Below are 23595 nucleotides of genomic sequence, written 5' to 3'. Positions count from 1 at the left end.
GTGTGCTCAAGGTAACATACAATAATCGTAGAAATTTTTTACACCACGTATTTGTACTTTCTTTGTGTTATTTGTGACTGTTTCTCTCCTTGCACTAGGTCTACTTAATAATGGAGATGTTTCGTGACAGAGTATATCCGGTTACCTTGGTGTCTATTTTACATTATATGTGGTTTTATGAGTTATGGGTCACGTATCCAGCTATTTTTACGCGAGTTTCTATTACTTTTAGTTCACATTGTCTGTGTAGCCGTTTAAGATAGGACCATGCCCTTTATCTCCAGTTTATCTAACTGAATGATTTTCTTCTTTTTGGTAGACAATCTGGTAACGAAACTTCCTGGCAGATTAAGACTGTATGCCGGATCGAGACTCGAACTCAGGATCTTTGACTTTCGCAGGCAAAGGCTCTACCCACTGGTCTACCCAAGCACGACTGACGACCCGTTCTCACAACTTCACTTCTGCCAGTACCTCGATCCGGCACAGTTTCTATCTGCCAGGAAGTTTCTTATTAAAACACACTCGGCTGCAGAGTTAAAATTTAATTCTGGCATCTAATGATTCCCAAAAGGGGTGAAACGCGTCTTTGACGCTCAATAATTTCGCAACCGAGACTTCTTTTTTTAAACGCTTTTAAACCGGTTGTGGAACAGCCTGCCAAGGTACAATGCCAAATTTTTCCATGAAAAACTTCTTATGGTCATGGTTCACAGTTACGTGAAATTTTGTAAAAGACATCATGGTCATGTTAACGTTATCTATTTTTCACTGTTTCATTTTCGGCTCTATGACCATTATTATGTGGTGTAAGTGTGCTGTGGCACGTCAGAATCCAAAAACCTTCTGACATGTGTACATGTCATCGTCTTATATGTTTACTGTGACTTATCGTTTTTAACATCTTTCACACGTCTCCCACGAAATCACTGTCTGCGTAAACTGTTTACATTTCAGACGAGGTTGATATTTAAACAGTGTACACGAATACTGGTTTGGTGAGATTTATATTAAAGATGCTAACAACATTAAAAGACTCAATACACTGAAGCGATTTCATAAGGTTTTTAGATTGTGACATGCGCTGAAGCACAGTAATTTTATTGATAATGGCCATGTGACGCCAAACTACATTAGTGCAAATAAATAACTCACCGTAAAAGGTGATTGTGATGTCTTATACACCGAAAGATGACTCAAACACACAGACAAGTTTCTTGCAGCTTCATTTGATTCAAAGAAGATCACAGACCTTCATGATATTTTAATTTACACACTTATGATCAAGCACCCACAACTCTTAGATAGTGTGATCTTAGGTAGTGTGGTCTTAGGTAGTGTGGTCAAGCACAAACAACTCTTTGGTAGCACCTCATGCGCTGCAAAGATAACTGGCGTTGAATATGTGGTATCGGTAGCTACGATGCCATGGCGTAGGTGCTAGTTCATAGGTTGGAAGTACGACACTGACACAGACGACAGCGCACCTAGCATGCGCTGTGCAGCTCTACGAGTGCCGCTCCAGATTCTGCCCATTTGATGCCGAGCACACGACCAAGCAACATTGTTTCTATTTCATAGTGGGCGAGCCACTACTTGTAAGCTGATGTACAGCTCTCCACCTACGTATTCATCTCAGCCAAAGTTAAGTACATAGTAAAACCACTTTCAATTGCAGTACCAAGTGTTCTACCTCACCTGCTCCTCCTAGCTTCCTACATTCGGCCAACCCTTCAAGTTTCAGGAGCAGACCCAAGCGCCGCCTATAGAGGCAGGATACAAAAGAATACAACAGATTAACAACACTCGGTCGTTTTACTACGTCACAGATGAAGCAAAATTCAGACTATGCACAAGACAGCTGAAACAGCAATGAAGTACATAATACACTCATTCAATAAAATAATTGTCAGTTTCAATAGCCCGCATCTCGTGGTCGTGCAGTAGCGTTCTCGCTTCCCACGCCCGGGTTCCCGGGTTCGATTCCCGGCGGGGTCAGGGATTTTCTCTGCCTCGTGATGGCTGGGTGTTGTGTGCTGTCCTTAGGTTAGTTAGGTTTAAGTAGTTCTAAGTTCTAGGGGACTTATGACCACAGCTCAGAGCCATTCAGTTTCAATAAATGTAGAACATTAGTAGTCACTCTGTTTCACTGGCAGTTTACTGTTTGCACGAGTTTATATTCTAGAAATATACCCATTTTCATGAATTTCATTAAAACATAATTTGGTTATCTACAAGAATTTAATTCAATTTTTAGTTGGAAATTAGTGCTTCAAAATGCAGTAGTAAATGTCGGTAATGGGAGCTCGTAGGACTCTAGAAATTTTAAATTACAAATATTACTTTGAAATTTATTACAAAATTAAATGAAAGCTATAGAGGAACATTGGCTAACGAAACAGTGTTTATCTATTGTGCACTCTTCTGCCGCTGCGTAGACGTAGTGACTATAAACTGCCGATGGGATGTAGGGATGCCGATGACTGCCCACATATGCATCACAGTCCCCACTCGGAGGCCTTAGACACGCCTAAGTGCCGCCATCACGACGAAAAGGGATTAGGAGAGCTGTCTCAGCCCTCGCTTCATGGACCCAAACCACGCCGCCGTCCTCTTTCGACCAAGACTGCGCTTTCACGACTGCTTCTGTTACGTGGTCTCCAGCTTTACCTCCGCGCGTAACTGTTAGTATCGATTTTACACATTTTTGTGGTTCTGTCAGTACTCCTTACGAAAATGATAAAAACTTGCTTAATTTGTTTCATATTACTGACACACGAAAATTACTATGAGAAAAAAATTAATTCGTTATGTTAGAATATACGATGGATAAAAAAATCAATGCCAGAGTGATTAAATTACACCCTGATGTCTTTCCTAGGACAGTTCCATTTTCATTTCGTTAATCAAAACAGCGCTGTGTTTCTCTTAGTACAATGAAACTTCTCTGATGAGTGATACTAACACTACTGTTAAGATGAAAATGGTCCGACATTACGGTAATTAATACCACAGAGTACTCTTGTCTTTAAACAGTCTTCTTTGATTTTCTTTGAAATGTCGTATCAACAACGTAGAATTCAGTCCTTACATGGATTCGTTCAACGTTACAGAATCATCAACTATTATGTTCATTCTGAAGATTCACGAATTATGTACAAATCCTTACGTAATTTGTACGACACATTCTTGTTGAACTGTGTGAATTTTCATGACCGTACACAGCTACTTAAGTAAGCATTAGTAAGTCAACCAAGTGTGCCCTAAAATTTTTAGAATGGATTTAACTAAATACACATATTTCTTACTCATATCATACTCAACATGGTTGAAAATTACTGTCGACTTCGTTTTATGAAAATAGTGCACCAGCGTAGTATTACAGCACAATGCGTGGCGGTATATAACCGCAATAATCCGTATTGAAGGCAACATTTTTAGAGGACTGGTAAGATGGTTCGAGATGGCAATGCATTCAATACGCACACAGAATTTTTGCCGTGACAAAGCAGTTAAAAACACGACCTACCACGGCAGTCAGCCACTGCTAGCCAAATATTAATCAAATTCCGAAGGTTTATAGGAAGAAAACAAATCTACCTTCTCTGCAAACCACAAAGCCCATGTGTTAGCAATGGTTGAGGAAAAAAAACCAAACAGGCTAATAGTTAGATTGCAAAACCCGAAATGAAACCGTAATACATTATATGCAGAAATTGTCTACTATGAAATACAGAAACGTAACATGCGTCTACGTTTTTTAATGCTGTTCAGCTGTACTGAAGTTTTTATTCATTTCTCGAAACTGTGCAGCTCTTGAAGTGTGTGGAAATCATAACAAACTCAATCGCAACACAATAATACATTTCTATAAACACAATATTGCAGGTGCACAGCTTCAGAGACTCTCTAAACACAAGGCGAAAATCCGAAACCCGGCAGAATGGCTGCGGCGACCCGCGAAGCACGTTAAGTTTGCTGTCCCCTCTATATTCCAGCGCCATGAGCCCTGCTCTTCCGGCAAAAGGAAAAAAAAATTGCCTCTCACTCCTTCCACGATGCGGAGAAGGTAGCAGAGAGAACACGCCGCTCTTCTTTTGCGGCCGTCGTTGATAACGCACGAGCGGAAGCTTAAATTCGTATTTCGCTACGAGGGCGTGGTATCAGAACGGGAAAGGCCAGCTTAATCCTGCAAAGTGTTTTCTCGCTGCGTGATAATGCATAACGCCCGGCGGAATGAACACAACTTTCTGCAGAGGGTATCTCACATAAAGCCTAGAAAGCAGTTTCTGCAATCAAAGCCTGGATTTTTAAAGTTGGCAACGAATATCTGGTATGGAAGTTAAATATAATTCGCTATAGCACTTTTGGACTTAGAAAGCACTGAAGCGCTGCTATTAACAAAGCAGATAATTTCACCAACTTCAAAAGTACTTTAAAAGTAATCTTGAAACGGCATCGTGTATACATTGACACTAGCAACTACTTGTGGCTCGGAAGTACACCAAATTGCCTTATTAAGGTATGAAATTCTAACAGTAAGCAGTTTTAGCAATCCAGTTAATCTGACGTATACTCTACCACAGTTACAAAAAAATAAAATCATTATAAAACACAAAGAAAAACAAATAGTTAACTCTACGGGTTGTCCCAGGAGGAATGGGCAGTATCCAGAAACATAACATGACCGATCAATTCAAGCTAAAAATTATAGCAAACATGTTATGTAAAACACATAGCCTAAGAACTATGAGCACTTAATCTTCGATATCATGAAACCTATCTCTTCTACTGAGCAAATGCTCATAACTCATAAGGTAAGCACCTTAAAGCGTACGTTTACTATACATTTTCTTCTTGTTTTGGTCAAAACTAAATCCTCCCAAAATATGGAGAGCAAAGAGCTAGCAGAAGATGAAATTTGTTTCATAGATGAAGTGCTCATGGCTCGTAAGGCATACATTGAGAGCCAATGTTTACTAGACCTTTCTGCTTTGTGTAATTGTTCCTGTCATATCGTTGAATACTGTCCATTCTTCCTGGGATACCCTGTAAATCACACGGCATGTCAGTCCTGAAATAGTTAACACACATTACTAATTTTATTTGTTTAATTACATGTATTTGGAAACCTGGAGAGTCTTGCATTAAAAAGTAATGGTATTGTCTTTAAACTCCAGTGTCTGCTGTTGGTATTTCGTCTGCCTAAAAATTTTACTACTGTTGAGTCAAATAATTTACGTGCACAAATATTATATCCTAAATAAGTAGCGTCCAACAGTTACCCAGGCTGTAAATTTACTTTTATACACTGAATAACAGGGCAAAGTTTGTCATATGCTTATTTTTGTAACGCATGTTGGTGAATTTTCCTCTCCCATTACAGATGAAATGTCTGAAAAATGACTGCTCAGATACTGATGACCTGTTCAATAGCGTGTTGGTCATCTTTGGGACTCGTTAAACCATCGATTCTAAGTGGCTTGGATTGAGAAGGTCCGTGGTAGGTTACCAAAAGTACGTGGCACCAGTTCCAATGCACAGGTCACGCACTTCCTATAAATTACGCTCGGGTGTTTTGTAGGCACGGAGCTAACGCCCGATACCGTCCCAGACGTGTTCCATCGGTTTCAATCTGTCGAATTTGGTAGCAGAGACATTAACGTGAGTTCAGAATCATGCTTGCCAAACGGCTGTAGCAGGATTGTGACCTTGTGGAACGGATAGCTATCCTGCTGGACGATACCATCGCCTTAGGGAAAGACATCGAACACGGACGGATGCAGGTGTTCCGCAATAATGTCCACGTTGTAAACAGCTGTCATGGAGCCTTCGAGTACTGCAACGGGTCTCATAGATGACTGTCACTCATTGCGTAATACGGCCACCAAAAGCCACTGTACGTGCGTGGTACCTGTTTTGAGTACCCGTTCACCTGGACGACGGCGTATTGGGACACAACCATCGGCCTGCCACAACAGGAAACGTCATTCTTCCAACCAGGCCACACGTTTCCATAAATTCATGGTCCAATATCGATCATCAAGTGCCCATTGCAATTGTATTTTACGATATCTTGGGTCAACATGACGGCACACAGGGGTTGTCCACAGCAGAGCCACCCGTTTAACAATGTGCACTAAGGTCGGAGCAATCGAACACGTAGAAGCACTGTATTTTGTCGTCAGGTAGGTCATTTGTCGCTGTCTCTCGTGCGTTACAGAGCATCAAGACCTCCAAACTCCACGTTATATGATGAGGTGTGGATACCCAACATCCTGTCACCTGTTCGCGGCTTAACCGTCCTTCCCGAAGACGTTCAGGACAGCAGCGCGTGAAATGCCTACCACTTTCGCCGTTTCCGAGGTGTTCGTTCCCAGGAGTCGGGCCACAAAGAATCTGCCCTTTCTCTGAGAATAAAATCGTCTTGATCGCTTAATATATTCTTTTCTTTATGTCGCTGTTCGCCTACTGCCATCATCAGATCTGTAATTAAGAGTAAAGGAACACAAGGAGTTACAGACTTTTGTTGTACAACATACAGATACAAAGAATTTTTGAAAATGGAAATTTTTTTTAAAGTTCACTCTCAAAAAGTTAGAACTTACAAAGCGAAGTTCTGTGTCAATATCTAAAACCCATGCCGAATCGGGGCATCTTCTTTAATGAGACTCAAAAAACTTAATGCAATTTTTTCATATGATGACATGATGGAGACCGTAGCTGTTGTTTGAAGACAAATGTTGATGGTGTTAGGACAACAACCAGCCACAAATTTACTTTCAGTTCCTTTATTCAAAGGAAACAGTTACCGGATTCGAATCGTTGTGATTCATCCTCAGACGCTTTACACGCTTTCTTTATGACATTTGGTGTGTTTTTACAGATTAATTTATATTTTAGGACAATTCATCTGTAAAAACACGCCGGCCGTGGTGGCCAAGCGGTTAAAGGCGCTACAGTCTGGAACCGGGCGACCGTTACGGTCGCAGGTTCGAATCCTGCCTCGGGCATGGATGTGTGTGATGTCCTTAGGTTAGTTAGGTTTAAGTAGTTCTAAGTTCTAGGGGACTGATGACCTTAGAAGTTAAGTCCCATACTGCTCAGAGCCATGTGAACCATTTTTGTAAAAACACAGTCCGCAGCTCGTGGTCGTGCGGTAGCGTTCTCGCTTCCCGCGCCCAGGTTCCCGGGTTCGATTCCCGGCGGGGTCAGGGATTTTCTCTGCCTCGTGATGACTGGGTGTTGTGATGTCCTTAGGTTAGTTAGGTTTAAGTAGTTCTAAGTTCTAGGGGACTGATGACCATAGATGTTAAGTCCCATAGTGCTCAGAGCCATTTGAACCATTTGTAAAAACACACCAAATGTCATAAAGAAAGCGTGTAAACCGTCTGAGGATGAATCACATCGATTCGAAACCGATAACGGTTTCCTTTGAATAAAGGAACTGAAAGTAAATTTGTGGCTGGTTGCTGTCCTAACACCATGAACATTTGTCAAAAAACTGATTCAAAAATGTAAGTTCTAGCCGGCAGGCGATGCTAGTGTGGAGGACATTGCTTTAAACATGTTTTTTCCTTCATACCTACAAAAAAGGCAGAACATTCTTAAAATACTATTGGTCGTATTCAGATTGTGAACCATGATTTACGTGAGTACTTACTAACTTTTTACTTTTTATCTTTTGTAGCTTTATATTGTACCACAAATCCTGGTTGCTCTATACATTCTTTTAGTCTTAGTTACAGCTCTGATGAGCGAAGTAGGTGAAGCGGCGTGATAAATAAATAAAGAAGGGAAAAATATTGAAGATCTGGACGGGCTTACTCACAAACCATTCACACTGATCACGGACTCAACAGGAAATATGTACGTAATAATCAGAGCCTACCCTTTGCCGAAGTCGCTAATGACAGTGGATTCTCCATTTACGGTCCATGTCGTTGCTAGACTGTTTCTTTATTCTTGACCGAGAGAGATGGCGCTGTCGTTAGCACAATGGACTTGCATTCGGGAGGACGACTGTTCAAACTCGTCTCTGGCCATCCTGATTTAGGTTTTCCATGATTTCCCTAAATCGTTTCAGGCAAATGCCAGGATGGTTCCTTTGAAAGGAGAGGGCCGGTTTCCTTCCCCATACTTTCCTAATCCGAGCTTGTGCTCCGTGTCTAATGACCTGGTTGTCGACGGGCCGTTAAACAGTAATCTCCTCCTCCTCTTTCTTCTTGTGTTCTCCGCTTACGCAGGGTGATTCAGCCGCCCATAGCGCTGTCGTTCAATGCAACCCGCAGTGTTCTGTCTCAACACGCACTAGCTTTTCATGTTCTCTCCCTCGCTACGCAGGACCTTTTTTGTAGGAAAGTCTGTACTGGGATTCGTTTTCACTGGAGGCCAAGGTTTTCGGGTTATTCAAGAAAAACGTTCAAAAGTGACCTTCGAACGGACCTTCACTCCATCACTCATCCCACACCAGTCACGATTTCTGGTACGTTGTTCGTGGCACTCACTCCTTCAACTGTAAAATTTCCGAGTACACGAACTACTCCCGACATTTAACCTTTCTTGATCTGTACTGATATGGTCAAAGCGGTTTCGACCAAATCCAACGACGTATCCATCACAGTTTCCTTCCAGCTTAAAATGGTTCCAGACAGCATAGTTTCTCATCGGACTGCGTTAGACTTGGATCAGATCAGATGATTTGTATTCCAATATGTGACCCGCTCCCAGCATGCAGAAATGCGTATGTAAATTGCTGTTTCAGTAACACCGTTGTAGAACCTAAATGGATGGATCTTCAGACTGCAAAATAATTTTAGCCACACTTTCGTTTAGAGGAGAAATGGCCGACTTCCCCATCACATAGACATCGTGAACGATGTCGATACAGGTATGGAGATACTTTAAGTACGTGAGCGAAATTTTAAGGTTCAGTTAGTAGAAAATTACAGTTTCTAGAAGATATGTCCCGTTTTCATCGCCCAAACGGCTGGACAGCAAAGTCTACGGTTAAAGATTCAATAATTTATTTATTTCATGTATTGAAAAAGAGAACTAGAGAGCGTCATTCGCCAACAAGGAGGTTTCCAGATCTTTTCGCATTGATTTTTCCGAAACGAGATTTATTGGTACCTCCCAGACAGCGCCCCACGTTGCTACCAGCACGTCTGTCAATTAGCGAATAGCTATGTTGTTATTTGTTACAATTCCGTTATGTATTTTCTAATTCAGGTCCAGCGCCCAGTACACTAGACTCGCATTCGGGAGGACGACGTTCCAATCCCACGTCCGGCCATCCTGATATAGGTTTTCTGTGATTTTCCTATATCGCCCCAGGCAAATGCCGGGATGGCTCCTTCGAAAGGGTATGGCCGACTTCCTTCCGCGTCCTTCCCTAATCCGTTGATACCGATGACCTCGCTGTTTGGTCTCTTCCCCCCAACAACCCAACCCTCTATCACACAGTAATATGCGAAATGTCTTGTTGTTTAAGCTTCAAATAATAGATTTTCCGACGACCACTATCTCTTTCGTGATTACATTTCAATATGATTTTCGTAACATGAAAGATCCATTCCTGTGTGCTCAGTAACTATATTAGATAATGTATTTGTACTACCCTCAATCTTTCATCAAAAACTTCCATTAATAGACGTTTAATAATGTCATTGAAGGTATGATAATACACAAAAACAGTGTTATTCTAACGGGCATCTTGCATATTAATCGCTATATTAATGATGCTTTTCTAAGTTGTTGATAGAAGAGACAATTGATTTAAATTTCAAGTGTAACATTAACATGATTCTCATTTACTATTGGTTTGGCTACTGCCGTGAGGCGCATATTCAGAAAATGGACAATTGGATATGTCTCGGCTTACCGTTTCAGTTCCGACAGGCTCGACGAGAGTGTAAGTCGATAATTTAATACCAGCGCAGTAGAGCAGCATAGTGTAGTGCAGAAATCAAATAAGGTAGGACACACCTCTGGTTGTCCAAGAACTGCATGCTCGATTGTAATGCATCAGACGCAGCTCCCAGCTCCCTCCACACAGCAAAATTTACCTGAAAGGAGGAAATGAAAGCAGTTATTTACCTTGTAGTGGACGCAGCTTAACGAGGGAAATATCAGTAACTTACAAATATATGCTTTCTGAGGGAAGAATAGCTTCCACATTTTAGAGAACTGCGAGAACATTTTAAAAAGTAGTTTAATATTTTTCAAACTCATTTAGAGATACCGTTTTCCAATTATTTCCAGATGGTGAAGAGCCACTTTTGCAGCGGTTATATTATGACGGAAAAGGCAAATGTTATTTCTTTCAATATGTACCCCTGTGATTTTCAGATTCCAATTCAGAGCATGGAACAGTGAAACCATGTACTAGATTTTCTCCTTTCTGTTGTAGCTGCTGTCGGGACAGCATATCTCAGCAATCGCAGGTTACTGATTGCCATTTCCGCTTTTATGTCTCTCCAAGTTATATGCTCTTGGGAAGTTTCATTTTAAATATTATGTTTGGGAATTTACGTTACATCATTAGTCGCCTTTCATGTTCAGTTACCTACAGGCTGAAATAAAATTACAGCAAGCACTATAAGCTGCACTCTACCATCTTCAAATTGTGTTTTAATTCTATCTATGAAATTACGTAAGCCATTGATGACAATCATTTAATAATATCAGATTAAACAGGTGAAGCACAATCCAGACTCATTTCTGTATATGAACATTTTCCTTTGATAGTGTACGCCCTGTCGGGAGTGTGGTTACTAGAGTTTTGGCTAGGTTTTGACATGTTCAACAGAATCACCGTTGAGTGCTTCACTAAACGTCATTTACAGTTTAGAAAATGTGTATGGTCCACAAGCTTTGATCTGGTCCGCTAATGCTGCTCGGTCGCATAAAAGCGCTCAATAGAGTTATGCAATGATGAGCAATCTGATTAAAGCTACGTTAAGGGCCCGTGAAGGAAGCCTTTCTCCGCTTTTATCACGTACGCTGCAAATACACCGCGCCAGCAAGCAGAAACTGGCCCTCATTATTCCATATATAAAGGGTGGTCCATTGATCGTGACCGGGCCAAATATGTCACGAAATAAGCGTCAAACGAAAAAACTACAAAGAACGAAACTTGTCTAGCTGGAAGGGGGAAACCAGATGGTATGGTTGGCCCGCTAGATGGCGCTGCCATACGTCAAACGGATATCAACAGCGTTTTTTAAAAATAGGAACCCCTTTTTTAATTACATATTCGTGTAGTACGTAAAGAAATCTGAAGGTTTTAGTTTGACCACTTTTTTCGCTTTGTGATAAATGGCGCTTTAATAGTCACAAACATATGTCTCACAATTTTAGACGAAAAGTTGGTAACAGGTAGGTTTTTAAAATTAAAATACAGAACGTAGGTACGTTTGAACATTTTATTTCGGTTGTTCCAATGTGATACATATACCTTTGTGAACTTATCATTTTTGAGAACGCTTACTGTTACAACGTTATTACCTGTAAATACCACATTAATGCAATAAATGCTCAAAATGATGTCCGTCAACCTCAATGCATTTGGCAATACGTGTAACGACATTCCTCTCAACAGCGAGTAGTTCGCCTTCCGTAATGATCACACATGCATTGACAATGCGCTGACGCATGTTGTCAGGCGATGTCGGTGGATCACGATAGAAAATATCCTTCAACTTTTCCCAAAGATCCGGTGACGTAAGATCCGGTGAACGTGCGGGCCATGGTATGGTGCTTCGACGACCAATCCACCTGTCATGAAATATGCTATTCAATACCGCTTCAACCGCACGCGATCGATGTGCCGGACATCCATCATGTTGGAAGTACATCGCCATTCTGTCATGCAGTGAAACATCTTGTAGTAATATCGGTAGTACATTACGTAGGAAATCATCATACATTGCACCATTTAGATTGCCATCGATAAATGGGGGCCAATTATCCTTCCTCCCATAATGCCGCACCATACATTAACCCGCCAAAGTCGCTGTTGTTCCACTTGTCGCAGCCATCGTGGATTTTCCGTTGCCCAATAATGCATATTATCCCGGTTTACGTTACCGCTGTTGGTGAATGACGCTTCGTCGCTAAATAGAACGCGTGCAAAAAATCTGCCATCGTCCCGTAATTTCTCTTGTGTCCAGTGGCAGAACTGTACACGACTTTCAAAGTCGTCGGCATGCAATTCCTGGTGCATAGAAAGGATTAGCCGCGACAGCAGCTGAAACACCTAACTAGGCATCATCATTTGTTGCAGGTCGTGGCTGACGTTTCACATGTGTCTGCACACTTCCTGTTTCCTTAAATAACGTAACTATCCGGCTAACGGTCCGGACACTTGGATGATGTCGTCCAGGATACCGAGCAGCATACATAGCACACGCCCGTTGGGCATTTTATCGCAATAGCCATACATCAACACGATACCGATCTTTACCCCAATTTCTAAACGGTCCATTTTAACACAAGTAATGTATCACGAAGCAAATACCGTCCGCACTGGCGGAATGTTACGTCATACCACGTACTTATACGTTTGTGACTATTACAGCGCCATCTATCACAAAGCGAAGAAAGGGGTCCAATTAAAACATTCATATTTCTTTACGTACTACACGAATATGTAATAAAAATGGGGATTCCTATTTTAAAAAACGCAGTTGATACCCGTTTGACCTATGGCAGCGCCATCTAGCGGGCCAACCATAGCGCTATCTCGTTTCCCCCTACAAGCTAGACAAGTTTGGTTTTTTGTAGTTTTTTCGTTTGACGCTTATTTCGTGAGATATTTGGCCCGGTCACTATCAATGGACCACCCTGTATACACAAGTTTCGAAGTGTAGTGTAGTGTAGTGTAGTGTAGTGTGTGTGTGTGTGTGTGTGTGTGTGTGTTACTGATTTGTTGATAGTGACGACGAAGGCCATCAACCATGTAGCATGCTTTTGCAGTGCTCGTACGAAGCACCTTCGACACTTCCTGTACAATATAGGAGCTTTATAGCCCTCTTCCACCACAAGAAACGCACCACTACAATATCCTCGAACTTCCATGACTATCGAAAAGAACACTCACTAATAGCTGCTGAAAATGCACCTCGCCCTTCCACTCACCAAGATGCATGTTAACTGAGACTTCGATTGGTCTGAAAAAGTGGAGTTAATACACATTGTTAACTTTTAGAGAGCCTGGAAAATTACGCAGACTTTCGGAGTTACAGGAAACGATCTTACTACTAACTGAGAGGCATCAAATTAGGATTCCTGGATGTGCATTGTATCTACGCAATTTTCTTAATCCATAGGACTACAAACGCAGCATATGATAGGCTTCAGTGCCACTCTGTTTTTATACACTGCTTTGCAAAACTGAAGACGAGAAAGATAAAATAACACAACATATTAACAAGTCGTGGAAGTGAATGTAAGCGCTGGAGCATGTTGCTAGCAATCTCCCAGTAGTGTCCAGAAAGCTGTACGTGACATAATCGCAAATGGGACTGGCCCTCCAATACGAGGGAGTTGCACGAACAGGAAAAAGACAGCGTGTGTCAATCACAGAGTAATTTAGGTATACTGTGGTGATTTTCTTCATTATAGCATTGCCCCGGAGATGACATCTGAAAGCCTTCTCAGGGGAAGAATCATCAGGAACTGGAAGAATAAAGAGGTGTGTCGAGAGCAGCAAAGGAGTTTGGTGTTGCTCACAGTGTTATCTGACGTGGATGATCGATCACAGTCAACTACAGCAGAGGATGACTACTACATTGTGCAACACGCAACAAGAGGCACACGACTAACAGCGGGTGCAATTGCAGCCTCATTTAACAGGACTGCAAGGCACACAGCCACACGCACCACAGGGCACGGAAATTACATGGGGTGGTCTATTTTCCCAACGACATGTACATTGTGTTTCGTTGACGTCCGCACGTCAGCAGCACCGTTTCCAATTCTGCTAAGAACAGAGGGAGTGAAACAACGAGGAGGGAGACTACGTGCTGTTCTATGATGAGAGTTGATTTAGTATGAATAGTGATTATAAAAGGCTTAAAATGGCTCTGAGCACTATGGGACTTAACTTCTGAGGTAATCAGTCCCCTAGAACTTAGAACTACTTAAACCTAACTAACCTAAGGACATCACACACATCCATGCCCGAGGCAGGATTCGAACCTGCGACCGTAGTGGTCGTGCAGTTCCAGACTGAAGCGTCTAGAACCGCTCGGCCACACCGGCCGGCAATAGTGATTATAGACGTATCGTATGGCGAGAGGCGAGAACACGTTATGCACCCATGAACATTGCAGAACATGATGTCTTATAGCCCATGTGGTACGGTGTGGGGAGGTATAATGTTGCATCGGCGTAATGCTCTCCAGATCTTTGAACACGTAACACGCTCCGGTCAAATTTCTTGTGGCACTGCACTCCTTCCCCACGAGCATCTTTACAGGGGTACATTCAGCCCTGGCTTCTGCTTTATACACTACTGCCCATTAAAATTGCTACACCACGAAGATGCCGTGCTACAGACAAGTAATTCAAACGACAGGAAGAAGATGCTGAGATATGCAAATGATTAGCTTTTCAGAGCATTCACACTAGGTTGGCGCCGGTGGTGACACCCCCAACGTGCTGACATGAGGCAATTTTCCAACCGATTTCTCATACACAAACAGCAGTTGACCGGCGTTGCCTGGTGAAACGTCGTTGTGATGCCTCGTGTAAGGAGGAGAAATGCGTTCCATCACGTTTCCGACTTTGATAAATGGCAGATGGTAGCCTATCGCGATTGCGGCTTATCGTATCACGACATTGCTGCCGGCGTTGATCGCGATCCAATGACTGTTTCCAGAATATGGCATCAGTGGGTTCAGGAGAGTAATACGGAACGCCGTGCTGGATCCCAACGCCCTCGTATCACTAGCAGTCGAGATGACAGGCATCTTATACGCATGGCTGTAACGGATCGTGCAGCCACGTCTCGATCCCTGAGTCAACAGATGGGGACGTTTGCAAGACAATAACCATCTGCACAAACAGTTCGACGACGTTTGCAGCAGCATGGACTATCAGCTCGGTGACTATTGCTGCGGTTACCCTTGAAGATGCATCACAGACATGAGCGCCTGAGATGGTGTACTCAACAACGAACCTGGGTGCAACAATGGCAAAACGTCATTTTTTGGCATGAACAGGTTCTGTTTACAGCATCATGATGGTCGCATCCGTGTTTGGTTCAAAGGGCACTGAGCACTATGGGACTTAACTGCTGTGGTCATCAGTCCCCTAGAACTTAGAACTACTTAAACCTAACTAACCTAAGGACATCACACACATCCACTGAAACGTCCCCTTAGAACAATTATACATGACTCTCCTTAAACTGACATACAATATTTTTAGCGCAACGCAATCTGACTTTCAAAAAATCCCTACAAAAGAATGGCCCTGACTAACATTAACCTATACCTTTCACAAATCACTTACCTCACAAAAATCTTCGTTACTCGAACTACTGCAATACAGCGAGCGCCACTACTGCCAGCTAAATAAAAGATTCAAACTACGGAAGGCACTAACTACTGATATGCATAGTTAGCAAATGAAAGATGTTAATAGAGAACAAACAATGTATTTACCTTAATAGTGTTGAAAAATCATAATATACATAGCAGTTCATGACATCCAGTCCTTCAAATTTCAAAACTCCGCCATCTCTCTCCCCACATCCACCACTGCTGGAGGCTCACCTCCAACTGCGCAACGCTACGCGCTGTTAACATCCAGCTGCCCAACACTACAATGGCAGGCAACAATGCAAACTAGCCACAGACTGCACACAGCACAGCCAGTGATTTTCATACAGAGCGCATACCAATAAGAAAACAGAAACAGCGTACTTACATAGCCCCCATGCTCCCCACAAAAAATTTTACAAATTGTTTTGGGCACTGGCCAATACATATTTGTTAAAAAAATTTTCACAATTACAGTAACAGAGAAATCAAATGCACACACTTATTGATACAATGTTGGTCAAATGCTAAAATTTTCTCAAAGTCCATAAAGACAGTCCTGATGATTCATCACAGTAAAACTGCCGTTTCTTTTCTCAAAGTCTGGGCAGTAAAAGACAATGCACACGGAAGTAGTGGATTTCCATGCTGTCTTGAAGAATTAGTGCTGTCCTTCCAACGGAAAGACAGTGTTGACTCTTGACATGCCGACAGGTAATGGGCCACGACAGAGCAAACCCACCGCAGAGTCAGTTGATGTTTTGAAGAATATTGGTATGTAGGTCATCACAGAGCAGACCAACTATAGTCTTGGTAGAGAGTATGGTATCGGTGGGCCACCAGAGGTGCAGACCCACTGAAGTCCCTGTAGAGATGGCTAGCAGCCATCTGCTGTGGCCCGCATCTCGTGGTCGTGCGGTAGCGTTCTCGCTTCCCACGCCCGGGTTCCCGGGTTCGATTCCCGGCGGGGTCAGGGATTTTCTCTGCCTCGTGATGGCTGGGTGTTGTGTGTGATGTCCTTAGGTTTAAGTAGTTCTAAGTTCTAGGGGACTGATGACCATAGATGTTAAGTCCCATAGTGCTCAGAGCCATTTGAACCGTTTGAACCATCTGCTGTGACTGTGCAGGTGCACAATCACCATTGAAGCGTCTTGCGGAGAATATAGCAAGTCCATGAACCACCACTTGTGCACTCACAAAATTTTTTTTTAATGTCCTTAGAACCAGCAATGCTGTTATCCAGTCTCTTGCTGAATTATTAACACACGTGCAAACACTAACAGTCCTCTTTTATTCACATATTGTGCATATACTATGACCAACAGAAATGTGTGCAGGGAAATCAATGCTTACAAGTTACTTAATTTGATAAACTGGTGTCAATTACAATTTTATAACATGAGAATACAATTACAGATATACAGAAAACATCATTAAAAACACAACAATACAGATAACATTTGTAGTAATACAGGCTTTACAAAAGATAAGAAATAAACATATAAATCAGTGTTACAGGAATTATGACATAAGTAAATATATAAAATAATGAGAATAGTTTTCGAAACATTAATTTCACAAATGTGCATTCAAACAGAACAGAATTAATAATGTCTAAAGTCGGCATCTCGTGGTCGTGCGGTAGCGTTCTCGCTTCCCACGCCCGGGTTCCCGGGTTCGATTCCCGGCGGGGTCAGTGATTTTCTCTGCCTCGTGATGACTGGGTGTTGTGTGCTGTCCTTAGGTTAGTTAGGTTTAAGTAGTTCTAAGTTCTAGGGGACTGATGACCATAGATGTTAAGTCCCATAGTGCTCAGAGCCATTTGAACCAATAATGTCTAAACATCTTTACAAAGTAAATAACATAGTATTAATGCAAATTATATTTGAGGATAACAGTATTCCTCATCATAATGAATGTGACTTAGTATTAGAAGAGAAAAAATTTTATGAAACAGTACACGCTTCCCCCATGAACCATGGACCTTGCCGTTGGTGGGGAGGCTTGCGTGCCTCAGCGATACAGATGGCCGTACCGTAGGTGCAACTTCAACGGAGGGGTATCTGTTGAGAGGCCAGACAAACATGTGGTTCCTGAAGAGGGGCAGCAGCCTCTTCAGTAGTGGCAGGGGCAACAGTCTGGATGATTGACTGATCTGGCCTTGTAACATTAACCAAAACGGCCTTGCTGTGCTGGTACTGCGAACGGCTGAAAGCAAGGAGAAACTACAGCCGTAAATTTTCCCGAGGATATGCAGCTTTACTGTATGATTAAATGATGATGGCGTCCTCTTGGGTAAAATATTCCGGAGGTAAAATAGTCCCCCATTCGGATCTCCGGGCGGGGACTAACAAGAGGACGTCGTTATCAGGAGAAAGAAAACTGGCATTCTACGGATCGGAGCGTGGAATGTCAGATCCCTTAATCGGGCAGGTAGGTTAGAAAATTTAAAAAGGGAAATGGATAGGTTAAAGTTAGATATAGTGGGAATTAGTAAAGTTCAGTGGCAGGAGGAACAAGACTTTTGGTCAGGTGATTACAGGGTTATAAATACAAAATCAAATAGGGGTAATGCAGGAGTAGGTTTAATAATGAATAAAAAATAGGAGTGCGGGTTAGCTACTACAAACAGCATAGTGAACGCATTATTGTGGCCAAGATAGACACAAAGCCCATGCCTACTACAGTAGTACAAGTTTATATGCCAACTAGCTCTGCAGATGATGAAGAAATTGATGAAATGTATGACGAGATAAAAGAAATTATTCAGGTAGTGAAGGGAGACGAAAATTTAATAGTCATGGGTGACTGGAATTCGTCAGTAGGAAAAGGGAGAGAAGGAAACATAGTAGGTGAATATGGATTGGGGGGACGAAATGAAAGAGGAAGCCGCCTTGTAGAATTTTGCACAGAGCATAACTTAATCATAGCTAACACTTGGTTCAAGAATCATAAAAGAAGGTTGTATACCTGGAAGAATCCTGGAGATACTAATAGGTATAAGATAGATTATATAATGGTAAGACAGAGATTTAGGAACCAGGTTTTAAATTGTAAGTCATTTCCAGGGGCAGATGTGGATTCTGACCACAATCTATTGGTTATGAACTGCAGATTGAAACTGAAGAAACTGCAAAAAGGTGGGAATTTAAGGAGATGGGACCTGGATAAACTGAAAGAACCAGAGGTTGTAGAGAGTTTCAGGGAGAGCATAAGGGAACAATTGACAGGAATGGGGGAAAGAAATACAGTAGAAGAAGAATGGGTAGCTCTGAGGGATGAAGTAGTGAAGGCAGCAGACGATCAAGTAGGTAAAAAGACGAGGGCTAATAGAAATCCTTGGGTAACAGAAGAAATATTGAATTTAATTGATGAAAGGAGAAAATATAAAAATGCAGTAAATGAAGCAGGCAAAAGGGAATACAAACGTCTCAAAAATGAGATCGACAGAAAGTGCAAAATGGCTAAGCAGGGATGGCTAGAGGACAAATGTAAGGATGTAGAGGCTTGTCTCACTAGGGGTAAGATAGATACTGCCTACAGGAAAATTAAAGAGACCTTTGGAGAGAAGAGAACCACTTGTACGAATATCAAGAGCTCAGATGGCAACCCAGTTGTAAGCAAAGAAGGGAAGGCAGAAAGGTGGAAGGAGTATACAGAGGGTTTATACAAGGGCGATGTAGTTGAGGACAATATTATGGAAATGGAAGAGGATGTAGATGAAGATGAAATGGGAGATAAGATACTGCGTGAAGAGTTTGACAGAGCACTGAAAGACCTGAGTCGAAACAAGGCCCCGGGAGTAGACAACATTCCATTAGAACTACTGATGGCCTTGGGAGAGCCAGTCATGACAAAACTCTACCATCTGGTGAGCAAGATGTATGAGACAGGCGAAATATCCTCAGACTTCAAGAAGAATATAATAATTCCAATCCCAAAGAAAGCAGGTGCTGACAAATGTGAAAATTACCGAACTATCAGTTTAATAAGTCACGGATGCAAAATACTAACGCGGATTCTTTACAGACGAATGGAAAAACTGGTAGAAGCGGACCTCGGGGAAGATCAGTTTGGATTCCGTAGAAATGTTGGAACACGTGAGGCAATACTAACCTTACGACTTATCTTAGAAGAAAGATTAAGAAAAGGCAAACCTACGTTTCTAGCATTTGTAGACTTAGAGAAAGCTTTTGACAACGTTAACTGGAATACTCTCTTTCAAATTCTGAAGGTGGCAGGGGTAAAATACAGGGAGCGAAAGGCTATTTACAATTTGTACAGAAACCAGATGGCAGTTATAAGAGTCGAGGGGCATGAAAGGGAAGCAGTGGTTGGGAAAGGAGTGAGACAGGGTTGTAGCCTCTCCCCGATGTTATTCAATCTGTATATTGAGCAAGCAGTAAAGGAAACAAAAGAAAAATTGGGAGTAGGTATTAAAATTCATGGCGAAGAAGTAAAAACTTTGAGGTTCGCCGATGACATTGTAATTCTGTCAGAGACAGCAAAGGACTTGGAAGAGCAGTTGAACGGAATGGACAGTGTCTTGAAAGGAGGATATAAGATGAACATCAACAAAAGCAAAACGAGGATAACGGAATGTAGTCAAATTAAATCGGGTGATGCTGAGGGGATTAGATTAGGAAATGAGACACTTAAAGTAGTAAAGGAGTTTTGCTATTTAGGGAGTAAAATAACTGATGATGGTCGAAGTAGAGAGGATATAAAATGTAGACTGGCAATGGCAAGGAAATCGTTTCTGAAGAAGAGAAATTTGTTAACATCGGGTATAGATTTAAGTGTCAGGAGGTCGTTTCTGAAAGTATTTGTATGGAATGTAGCCATGTATGGAAGTGAAACATGGACGATAACCAGTTTGGACAAGAAGAGAATAGAAGCTTTCGAAAGGTGGTGCTACAGAAAAATGCTGAAGATAAGGTGGGTAGATCACGTAACTAATGAGGAGGTATTGAATAGGATTGGGGAGAAGAGAAGTTTGTGGCACAACTTGACTAGAAGAAGGGATCGGTTGGTAGGACATGTTTTGAGGCATCAAGAGATCACAAATTTAGCCTTGGAGGGCAGAGTGGAGGGTAAAAATCGTAGAGGGAGACAAAGAGATAAATACACTAAGCAGATTCAGAAGGATGTAGGTTGCAGTAGGTACTGGGAGATGAAGAAGCTTGCACAGGATAGAGTAGCATGGAGAGCTGTATCAAACCAGTCTCAGGACTGAAGACCACAACAACAACAACACAGAGACAGGAAGAAAACAAATACACAAGGGTACACAAACACATAGGGGGATAACACAATGGAAAGGACAGGGTTCGTTTTCAGTGTAACATTTGGTACTACAGTATTTTGCGAAGAAAACCTTTTTTGTTCTTGGAGGTGTCCCTTCGTTCATCATTATTCCCAAAAAGTCCTATCTATACCTCCTTTCTGTATTCTAACCATATCTCTTTCAAAATAATAACGGCTCATTGTACAATACTCATTTTGGCCCAAATCGTTTTCATATAACTTGTCAATGCATTTCTTCCAATTTATCACAACTCGTTCTCACATATAGCCTACCCCATCTTAAGCTAACTTAAATCTACTGTGCTCAGATGCTAAACTAAGGGATGAGGCAATGCAGCAGCATAAAACAATTAATACAAACAGCAATGAAAAAAATGAAAATTGTCAAAGCAAGCTACAGTAAATCTAAATTACCAAGCAATGCAACATTACAACTAATATGAGCCAATGTGCAGCAACAAGAAAAATAAATCAGTAGTAAAACTAGCTTAACAGAGTAATAGAAAGTGAAATTTAGTAGCACTATGCCTGGCAAACAGCAGCAGCAAATGCAATAACTTATACCTAAACATGACATAGCTCAAGCAGAAAAAAAATATTACACTAAAGATAAGGGAAATGTATAATCACATCTTAATGTATATGTAATTAAAGTGGTGCACCACAAGAAGTTATTCTACCAAACAAATTATCAAGTAGTTGAAAAGAAAATTCCGTATGCAATTCCTGTGAAGGGAAATGTCTTTTTGTGCTCCTTCGTCTTTTTTGAAGTACATCAAAATTATTATTTACTGGATCTGTAGGCATAAAATATTTATATTAGTACATCTATAAAATTTTATTTTAACCAATGCTGCAGTGCAGCTAGAAACTAGATGTTAAGCAAAATGAGCAATCTCTCAACTAGAAAGACAATAGATGTAAAATGTCTCTCATCATTTCATTAGGCATTTTATAAATATCATAAATTAAGAGCTCCACAGTGTAATCATATATTTTCATGTTTGAGCGTGTCGTATTTGTGATGCTTTCTACAAAGAAATGTCAATAGCGTGGATAATGGCCTCCTTTTTTCTCCACCTGTGCCTCTGAAAGGCACACACTAATGGCTTTTTTCCAGGCGACTGTCGCGCAGCTGCCCACGTAATGCGTCGTGCCCACGACGCATTACGTGAAGGTCACTTAACTTTCTTACTGAAATATTTACAACACTAGTTTGCACTACTGTGGCAGTCTCATATACAAAATTTCACAGGTCGAGAATTTGCGTTGCAAATGTGTAGAAACAAAATCTTATGAATATAACAGTGTCCAAAAAATTTTAGCCGGTATTGTGATACATTCACGCATTTACACACATTTCATAACTCTTAAAGTACGATTCTTGGTTTCCAACATCCTTTTTCACAAGTCAGAGTCCCTAACCACTATTCATTACTCCTTACCTTATTATACATATACATATTCGTCGACACTGCTTCAATATTTCATCATGAGAAATACGTAGCATAATCAAATTACTCATATACGGTATCATCATCTTATTGATCATAAACATACCTCAACAGCATAATACACATCGTCGTCATAAAAATAACATCATAACACCTCAGTCAAATCTCAAAAACGTCGTAGCTTTATGCAATAATTTCAAAACCTAAAAAAATTCTCTGCTCATTTCAATAGTGTCATCTACCTCAAACGTACTTTATAATCATGCTTCCTTACCAAATACATCATTCAAAGCCCTCATAGTATCACAATGGTTCCAAAAAAATATGAACAGTTCACAAAGTACAGACAAAATACAATTTCATAAGTGTGAAGTTATCCAACTGTGTAATTGCGTAACATCTGTCATTGATGTAGTAAAACAAAATGTTTATCTCTCAGTTAAATGATCAGATAGCTGTGTAATTTATGTGTTAGAGAAATATGGTACCGATGTGTAAAGTTGTATAAGCAAATACCATATTAGCTAGGGCTCCTTGTGCTTGCCACACACATGGTACACAAAGTAAGCGTGTGCCCCCCTGAGGATTAATGTAATTATACCCTCAGGTGTTACAGATTACAGCAATGGAATGAAATGTATCACGGAAAACTTTTGTATCATTGTACTTCAAATATCTTTAAAAATAAATGATTTACGTGCAAAAGTAATCACTTAAATACGTGTCCTGTAGCGCTAAATGTGCGTCTTGCTGTAAGATAATCTCTGTGGAAGTGTCGTAGTTATTGTCCTCCGAAAGCTAAGTTCTGCAGAAGCCAATGTACTTACCTCATGACAAACAAAAGTGAAATTCTTTGCGTATAGATATCTTAGTTATTACGCTTATTGCCGTGATGAAGAAAGTACTGTGCTGTAACGTATTGTTGTGCTATGGAAAAGGCAGTCTCATTGTAGCTATACCACAAAAGTTACTACTAAAACATGTTTTAGTTTCCAGAATAATACAGAAAAACTGTGCAGATATAAAACAGAAACACTGCAAAAGCAACATTGTAAATTGTCACTCATTAGTAGCGTCGTGATAAAATCGTGTAGCTGTCACATAAACTAACCACTGTGTCATCTGGTATCTCACAGAAAGTACTTTAAATCCAGAATGTATTTCAAGTAAACCAAAATGTTGCATTGAAACCTCATTAGCAGTACCAGTATATGTTCTAAGTATGTAAGCCTTATAGTCGTTACGTAATCGTGCAACTAACAAGCAAGAATGTACACACACAATAA

The sequence above is a fragment of the Schistocerca nitens genome, chromosome 3 (assembly GCF_023898315.1).
Source record: "Schistocerca nitens isolate TAMUIC-IGC-003100 chromosome 3, iqSchNite1.1, whole genome shotgun sequence".
In the NCBI taxonomy this organism is placed as follows: Eukaryota; Metazoa; Arthropoda; class Insecta; order Orthoptera; family Acrididae; genus Schistocerca; species Schistocerca nitens.
The sequence above is the reverse complement of the archived record's forward strand: the minus strand, read 5'-3'. Positions refer to the sequence as shown.